Below are 9,851 nucleotides of genomic sequence, written 5' to 3'. Positions count from 1 at the left end.
TGCCGTTCGGATGCTGAAAGAGCAGAAGCTTTCGCCGAACACCTTTACAACGCCTTCTCTCCGTTCGACTGCTGCACTGCGAAGAACATGCTGAAACAGCCCGGTTTCTCAATAGCCCAAGCTCTCCCGGTCCCCCCGTTGGAACCAGTCGACCCTGAGGAAGTTGCGCAGGAGATTGCTCTACTGAAGAAACACAAATCTCCAGGCCTGGATCGTATAGATGCGGCGGCCCTAAAAATGCTCCCATTCCGCTGCACACAAATGCTGGCCAGCATTTACAACAGCTGCTTCCGGCTAGGGTACTTCCCGGAAGAGTGGAAAAGAGCAGAGGTTATTGTCCTCCTCAAGCCTGGTAAGCCTGAAGCCAATCTCGCCTCCTATCGTCCGATTAGTTTGCTGGCAATCCTCTCCAAAATACTCGAAAGAGTATTTTTGCGCAGAGTATTGCCAGTACTGGGATGAGGCTGGTTTGATCCCCGATCACCAGTTTGGCTTCAGGCGCTCCACGGAACACCAGAGCAATGCCACCGGCTAGTCGAACGGATCCTCGAGGCATTCGAGCAAAAGAAATACTGCTGCGCTGTAATGCTCGACGTGAAGCAGGCATTCGACAGAGTTTGGCATCCTGGACTCCTCCATAAACTCAAATCCTACCTCCCAAGCCCCCATTTTACCCTCCTCAAATCCTACACTGAGGGAAGAGCATTCCAAGTCAGATGCGGAAGTGCAATAAGCCTACCCAGACTGATCAGAGCTGGAGTTCCGCAAGGCAGTGTGCTCGGACCAATACTGTACACCCTTTACACCGCAGACCTTCCCATAATCCCCTCCAGGAACCTAACTATAGCGACTTATGCAGATGACACGGCTTTCCTCGCCTCCTCATCCGACCCACGAGAAGCCTCCGAAACAATCCAAAGGCAAATGGACGCGCTACATCCCTGGCTCAGCAGGTGGAACATCGTAGTGAACGCGGAAAAATCTACCCAAACAACATTTGCACTAAGGAGAGGAGACTGCCCACCGGTCACGCTAAACGGAGTCATCATTCCCAACGCACCCGCACCCAAGTACCTAGGACTTACCCTGGACCGCAGGCTCACTTGGCGTCCCCACATCGTCAGCAAACGCATACAGGCCGATGCGCGTCTGAGGCAGATGCATTGGCTTATTGGGAGAGGGTCCAAGCTAAGGCAGAACCACAAAATCCTGGTGTACAAGGCAATTCTCAAGCCCATCTGGACCTACGGGATACAGCTATGGGGCACGGCAAGCCACACGAATCGCCTGCGTATACAGCGGTTCCAGAATAGGTGCTTGAGAATTGCCTGTAATGCGCATCCCTACCACGAGAATGTCGCCATACATAGGGAACTTGGAATCCCACAAGTCGCTGATGAAATCTCCAGGCTCAGCGAGAGATACCTGAAAAGGCTCGAAAACCACCCTAACCACCTCGCCACCAACCTGTTAGACAATAGCCAAACAAGCAGACGTCTCATGAGGAGACACCCTCTCGATCTTCCACAACAATAGACAACACATATAAAACCCGCCACAAATACATGTACAATAGTATCCCTTAAGCTAATGTTCCCCCGCAAAACCATTTAATTATTGTCCACTAGGACAGATTTTAAATAAATAAACGCACGCTAAAAAAAAAAAAAAAAAAAAAAAAAAAAAACTAAATTGATGACGAGTATTGGCAACGTGATAAATTCTTTAAAGTCTTTATATCAAAAATTATACGATAGGACAATATCATATGCGTCACTAAATTGATGACGAGGTATTGCAACTGATATAATTCTTTAAAGTCTTTATATCAAAAATTATATGATAGGGACAATATCATATGCGTCACTAAATTGATGACGAGTGTTTGTTTGGCTACAGGAAAAATCATTTATTTATCGAATCATCAAGCAAAGGATAAGCTTCAGTGGATCGCAGTATGGCAGCTGCTCAACCACTTACAACACCTTGCCTGTTACAAAAGTCGTTTACAATTGATTCTAGGCTTTGTCATTGTATTAAATAATGCTTTTATATGTAACTAGCGCGGCATCAGGTGATCGAAGATCCTCCTAATTTACTATGTTACAAATTACATTGGCATCACATCCATTGTCGTTTATAAAATAAATTATAAACTTTAAATGGTTTAGAAGCCATACAATGCAAATTGCCCCTTATTTATCATTGCAGTCCAGCACGGATACGACCTTAGAGGCGTTCAGGCATAATCCAACGGACGTAGCGTCATACCACTGTTCGCTCGAACAAGTATTGTGCCATTGGTCCGTACCTGCGGTTCCTCTCGTACTACGCAGGAATGCTGTCGCAACAACGTTTTGTCATTAGTAGGGTAAAACTAACCTGTCTCACGACGGTCTAAACCCAGCTCACGTTCCCTTGCATGGGTGAACAATCCAACGCTTGGTGAATTTTGCTTCACAATGATAGGAAGAGCCGACATCGAAGGATCAAAAAGCGACGTCGCTATGAACGCTTGGCCGCCACAAGCCAGTTATCCCTATGGTAACTTTTCTGACACCTCTTGTTAAAAACTCTTTAAACCAAAAGGATCGATAGGCCGAGCTTTTGCTGTCCCTGTGTGTACTGAACACCGAGATCAAGTCAGCATTTGCCCTTTTGCTCTATGTGTGGTTTCTGTCCGCACTGAGCTGGCCTTGGGACACCTCCGTTATTATTTGAGAGATGTACCGCCCCAGTCAAACTCCCTACCTGGCAATGTCCTTGAATTGGATCATACCTGAGTAATTGGAGTTATACCAAATTTTCAAATCAAAAATACATAAATGCATCGTTTTATTAAAGAATTTGTTTGCGATTATATAACAAACTCGTGATACTTTGATCAAGAAGCTTGCATCAAAACCCAATACCATAAGATATAATAAATATATCCGTATAATGGCTAGGAAATGATACACGTTCCATTTAATCAAGTAAGTAAGGAAACAATAAGAGTAGTGGTATTTCATTGACGATACCAAACCGAGGTCTAATATCTCCCACTTATTCTACACCTCTTATGTCTCCTTACACTGCCAGATTAGAGTCAAGCTCAAAAGGGTCTTCTTTCCCCGCTAATTATTCCAAGCCCGTTCCCTTGGCTGTGGTTTCGCTAGATAGTAGATAGGGACAGTAGGAATCTCGTTAATCCATTCATGCGCGTCACTAATTAGATGACGAGGCATTTGGCTACCTTAGAGAGTCATAGTTACTCCCGCCGTTGACCCGCGCTTACTTGAATTTCTTCACTTTGACATTCAGAGCACTGGGCAGAAATCACATTGTGTCAACACCCGCTAGGGCCATCACAATGCTTTGTTTTAATTAGACAGTCGGATTCCCCAAGTCCGTGCCAGTTCTGAATTGATTGTTAATTGATAATCGTTATAATTGATAAGAACTAATTGGTTTAACCCAAATAGTATTCTTAAAAATTTTAGCAAGAAAGTTCCACAATTGGCTACGTAACTAAACTATCCGGGGAACAAGTAACTAACATAAATGCTAGAAACTCTATTTACCCAGAACGAGCACATAAACCATGTTATTGTTTCCCAATCAAGCCCGACTATCTCAATCTTCAGAGCCAATCCTTATCCCGAAGTTACGGATCTAATTTGCCGACTTCCCTTACCTACATTATTCTATCGACTAGAGACTCTTCACCTTGGAGACCAGCTGCGGATATTGGTACGGCCTGTTGAGAAGTTTGCGTGTCCCCACCATAAATTTTCAAGGTCCGAGGAGAAAATATCGACACAACAGTATATGTCATGCTCTTCTAGCCCATCTACCATATCTCTCTGCGAAAGACTTCCATGGTAGTACGGCTATAAAACAGAAAAGAAAACTCTTCCGATATCTCTCGACGGCTTCTTTATGGTCGTTCCTGTTGCCAGGATGAGCACGAGGCCCATATTTAATAACAAACGGATACTCAACAGGTTACGGAATTGGAACCGTATTCCCTTTCGTTCAAAATTATTCAAGTGTATTATATTCGCTTTGTTTATATAGTTAGGCATTTTTGTTTTACTTGAAAATTTTCGGCTTTCGCCTTGAACTTAGGACCGACTAACTCGTGATCAACCACTGTTCACACGAAACCCTTCTCCACTTCAGTCCTCCAAGGTCTCATTCGATTATTTGCTACTACCACCAAGATCTGTACCAATGGCAGCTCCATGCAGGCTTACGCCAAACACTTCTACGCATACCATTGTACCTTCCTACTCACTAAAGTTTCAAAATTTATATCACAAGTAATATAAATCATCTACTTTAGCGGTAATGTATAGGTATACAACTTAAGCGCCATCCATTTTAAGGGCTAGTTGCTTCGGCAGGTGAGTTGTTACACACTCCTTAGCGGATTTCGACTTCCATGATCACCGTCCTGCTGTTTTAAGCAACCAACGCCTTTCATGGTATCTGCATGAGTTGTTAATTTGGCACCGTAACATTACGTTTGGTTCATCCCACAGCGCCAGTTCTGCTTACCAAAAGTGGCCCACTGGGCACATTATATCATAACCTTGAACTTCATATCAAGAAAGTTAAGGTTCTTACCCATTTAAAGTTTGAGAATAGGTTAAGATCGTTTCGACCCTAAGGCCTCTAATCATTCGCTTTACCAGATAAGATTATTTTATATAATATTAAAATGCACCAGCTATCCTGAGGGAAACTTCGGAAGGAACCAGCTACTAGATGGTTCGATTGGTCTTTCGCCCCTATACTCAATTCTGACAATCGATTTGCACGTCAGAACTGTTTCGGTCTTCCATCAGGGTTTCCCCTGACTTCAACCTGATCAAGTATAGTTCACCATCTTTCGGGTCACAGCATATATGCTCAAGGTACGTTCCAGTTAGAGGCATAAATAATATAAATATACATTATACATAACTATATAGAACGCCCCGGGATTGTGTTAATTAGCTATAAATAGCTAAAAAACTAATCCCATTATTAGTCAAGTTAATTACGCTATTAGGTTTACATCCCAATAACTTGCACATATGTTAGACTCCTTGGTCCGTGTTTCAAGACGGGTCCCGAAGGTATCCTGAATCTTTCGCATTGTTAATCATACAAGAGCATATAATAAACACAAAAATCAATGATAATTATGCCATTATATAATTCCGAAAATTAACGCTCTGTAATAATATAAATCTATCAGCACTTTATCAAATTAATAACATTTATTCTGTGTTAAAATGCAAGCAATTTAATTGGAATAAACTATAAGTTATATTTTATGATAAATTTGGGATATGCTAATAGATTACAATGTCCTTATATGGAAAAAATGCACATTATTCTTAATAATATTATTTAAATATTACAATTTTAATGATGAATTTTCCATAACGGATATTCAGGTTCATCGGGCTTAACCTCTAAGCAGTTTCACGTACTGTTTAACTCTCTATTCAGAGTTCTTTTCAACTTTCCCTCACGGTACTTGTTTACTATCGGTCTCATGGTTATATTTAGTTTTAGATGGAGTTTACCACCCACTTAGTGCTGCACTATCAAGCAACACGACTCTTTGGAAACATCATCTAGTAATCATTAACGTTATACGGGCCTGGCACCCTCTATGGGTAAATGGCCTCATTTAAGAAGGACTTAAATCATTAATTTCTCATACTAGAATATTGACGCTCCATACACTGCATCTCACATTTGCCATATAGACAAAGTGACTTAGTGCTGAACTGTTTTCTTTTCGCTCGCCGCTACTAAGAAAATCCTTGTTAGTTTCTTTTCCTCCCCTAATTAATATGCTTAAATTCAGGGGGTAGTCCCATATGAGTTGAGGTTGTATATATAACTATTTTTTGCCATAAATTCTTTATATATAAATGATAAAACAATCAATTAAATTCGTTATAAATAGTTCCAATAGTTCTTGTAAGCAAAGTTATTTTTTATCCATTTAACGAACCAACGAAGAATAATAACAAAACCAAGATTTTTCTTTTTCCGAATCATTAATAAGAGACAATTCTAGATGAAAAATATTTCAATTTTTTATGCTAGACATTTCTCAGTATTATTTGATTGAAAAAGAAAATATTTCTCTTCGTTTTTCACATTCAAATGTGAGATAATGTTTTTCATTTCTTTTTAATATTATGAATAAAATCATTATTTAATCCAATAATATACCATATGCTTATAAAAAATTTATAAACAACTTAATTAGCATAGTCTTACAACCCTCAACCATATGTAGTCCAAGCAGCACTATAAAATTAATTAAAGTACATAACAGCATGGACTGCGATATGCGTTCAAAATGTCGATGTTCATGTGTCCTGCAGTTCACACGATGACGCACAGTTTGCTGCGTTCTTCATCGACCCATGAGCCGAGTGATCCACCGCTTAGAGTTTTATAATTCATTTTTATATAATATCAATATTGTTTTTATTGAAAGAAATTAAAAATACACCATTTTACTGGCATATATCAATTCCTTCAATAAATTTATTTTTATACCTAAAAATAAATGTTGCGATATGTCTTAGTTTCATATAAGCATTATGTATCATAAAAATCTGGTTATGGTTTGCTATTTTGGGTGACACATACTGCAAAATTTATATAAAACATTAACCTGATGGATGACAGGTACAAACATTGTATATTTTAGGTTGTTGCATTAGCCAACGTATGCTCATAACATAGATGAACAATACATATTCGCAACGCGTGTATATTATGGTCCATATACACACACACTTATTTTGAATACCACATTCAAAATTATTTTAATTTTAATTCGACTTCTACTTTCAAATTTTGTTCAGTTTCTTCGATTTCCATTTTCGAGAATTTGTTTTTATAGGAAACGCCATTGTTGTAGTAGGTACTGCCACAAATACGCACAACAACATTAATAATGTTAAAGTCTTTTTATGAGGTTGCCAAGCCCCACATATAAAATAAAAGCCATCTTCATTTTATTTTGACTTTAACTTTTGATTCCGTGGAATCATTTTGTAATATTTTTATTTTGGTAAATTGTATTTATTTGTATTATAACAAATGTTTATTAACGATAAGGATATTATACAATAATGATCCTTCCGCAGGTTCACCTACGGAAACCTTGTTACGACTTTTACTTCCTCTAAATAATCAAGTTCGGTCAACTTTTGCGAAACAACCGTAACACGCAAGGCGTCACAGTGATCACGTCCGGAGACCTCACTAAATAATTCAATCGGTAGTAGCGACGGGCGGTGTGTACAAAGGGCAGGGACGTAATCAATGCGAGTTAATGACTCACACTTACTGGGAATTCCAAGTTCATGTGAACAGTTTCAGTTCACAATCCCAAGCATGAAAGTGGTTCAGCGGTTTACCCGGACCTCTCGGTCTAGGAAATACACGTTGATACTTTCATTGTAGCGCGCGTGCAGCCCAGGACATCTAAGGGCATCACAGACCTGTTATTGCTCAATCTCATTATTGCTAGACGCAATTTGTCCATTTAAGAAGCTAGTGTCCTTATAATGGGACAAACCAACAGGTACGGCTCCACTTACATAAACACATTCAAACACAATAAACATTTTACTGCCACCATGAATGAAGGCTACATAAGCTTCAGCACCATAATCCTGAAGATATCTATTTAATATATTTGAGTCTCGTTCGTTATCGGAATTAACCAGACAAATCACTCCACGAACTAAGAACGGCCATGCACCACCACCCATAGATTCGAGAAAGAGCTATCAATCTGTCTTACACACTTATGTTCGGACCTGGTAAGTTTTCCCGTGTTGAGTCAAATTAAGCCGCAGGCTCCACTCCTGGTGGTGCCCTTCCGTCAATTCCTTTAAGTTTCAGCTTTGCAACCATACTTCCCCCGGAGCCCAAAAGCTTTGGTTTCCCGGGAAGCGACTGAGAGAGCCATAAAAGTAGCTACACCCAATTGCTAGCTGGCATCGTTTATGGTTAGAACTAGGGCGGTATCTGATCGCCTTCGAACCTCTAACTTTCGTTCTTGATTAATGAAAACATCTTTGGCAAATGCTTTCGCTTAAGTTAGTCTTACGACGGTCCAAGAATTTCACCTCTCGCGTCGTAATACTAATGCCCCCAAACTGCTTCTATTAATCATTACCTCTTGATCTGAAAACCAATGAAAGCAGAACAGAGGTCTTATTTCATTATCCCATGCACAGAATATTCAGGCATTTGAAGCCTGCTTTAAGCACTCTAATTTGTTCAAAGTAATAGTACCGGCCCACAATAACACTCGTTTAAGAGCACTAGTGCAGGTTTTTAAATAGGAGGAACATATGAAAAAATACAAGTATTTAATCACATATAAGAACTCCACCGGTAATACGCTTACATACATAAAGGTATAGTACTAACCACAATTGTAAGTTGTACTACCCGTATGAAGCACAAGTTCAACTACGAACGTTTTAACCGCAACAACTTTAATATACGCTATTGGAGCTGGAATTACCGCGGCTGCTGGCACCAGACTTGCCCTCCAATTGGTCCTTGTTAAAGGATTTAAAGTGTACTCATTCCAATTACAGGGCCTCGGATATGAGTCCTGTATTGTTATTTTTCGTCACTACCTCCCCGAGCTGGGAGTGGGTAATTTACGCGCCTGCTGCCTTCCTTAGATGTGGTAGCCGTTTCTCAGGCTCCCTCTCCGGAATCGAACCCTGATTCCCCGTTACCCGTTGCAACCATGGTAGTCCTAGATACTACCATCAAAAGTTGATAGGGCAGACATTTGAAAGATCTGTCGTCGGTACAAGACCATACGATCTGCATGTTATCTAGAGTTCAACCAATATAACGATCTTGCGATCGCTTGGTTTTAGCCTAATAAAAGCACATGTCCCATAAGGTTCATGTTTTAATTGCATGTATTAGCTCTAGAATTACCACAGTTATCCAAGTAACTGTTAACGATCTAAGGAACCATAACTGATATAATGAGCCTTTTGCGGTTTCACTTTTAATTCGTGTGTACTTAGACATGCATGGCTTAATCTTTGAGACAAGCATATAACTACTGGCAGGATCAACCAGAATAATGTTTTTCCTTCATATTCCATTCATATATTTTGAATCGAAATAAGCAATATAATAGATATATAGATATATAGATTTTTCACTTTATATAATTCCATGATTTTTATTATATTGAATAAAATTCAATATTTCGCCTTTGGGTAAAATTTTAAATATATAAGTAAAAAAATCCATTCGATTACGGCCATTTTTATATAGCATTCGTAATCCATATTTTCATTTTTAATTTATACTTGTTTTACCAATATAACAAGAATTTCATCTAATTATTGTAATATATATATTTCTATAATTTTATCTTTTTATACATACATATTTCATTATAAAATATCATTTTATTTCCAACATACATAATTATTGTATCCACACATGTACAATTTTTGTTTAACCAATATAAATATTAAGTTAAATCATTTGCATTTTGAAGATAAATTTAAAATTTATCTCTTTTCATATATATCTCTGGTAATATATAACATAAAACCAAGCGCATATGATAATATTTCCACATTTAATATATAATTTTATATTTCTTTCATAAGAATCCATATTTGTATTATACCGTAACGATATAATAATCCAACTATACGGCAGGTAATAAATTAATATTTGCCTGCCTCCAAAAATTAACGATAATATATGGAAACGATTTGTTATTCTATATATAATAGAAACTTGACTTTTGTTTCAACGATATTATCTATAAAGCGTATATTCCTATT

At 38.7% G+C, this 9,851-nt stretch overlaps 3 non-coding genes across 3 annotated transcripts; all 3 read right to left on the bottom strand.

The window, feature by feature from the left end:
- Nucleotides 1–1,916: 1,916 nt before the first annotated feature.
- Nucleotides 1,917–5,875, bottom strand: LOC117149000. The gene has a single exon (XR_004459999.1). It is a non-coding gene; the product is annotated as a large subunit ribosomal RNA (ribosomal RNA).
- A 394-nt stretch (nt 5,876–6,269) lies between these two features.
- LOC117148966 lies at nt 6,270–6,448 on the bottom strand. The gene has a single exon (XR_004459967.1). It is a non-coding gene; the product is annotated as a 5.8S ribosomal RNA (ribosomal RNA).
- Nucleotides 6,449–7,134: 686 nt separating this feature from the next.
- Nucleotides 7,135–9,129, bottom strand: LOC117148989. Its single transcript, XR_004459989.1, has one exon. It is a non-coding gene; the product is annotated as a small subunit ribosomal RNA (ribosomal RNA).
- Nucleotides 9,130–9,851: the final 722 nt, after the last annotated feature.

This window comes from Drosophila mauritiana, chromosome X (genome assembly GCF_004382145.1).
Source record: "Drosophila mauritiana strain mau12 chromosome X, ASM438214v1, whole genome shotgun sequence".
Lineage (NCBI taxonomy): Eukaryota > Metazoa > Arthropoda > Insecta > Diptera > Drosophilidae > Drosophila > Drosophila mauritiana.
The sequence above is the reverse complement of the archived record's forward strand: the minus strand, read 5'-3'. Positions and strand labels throughout refer to the sequence as shown.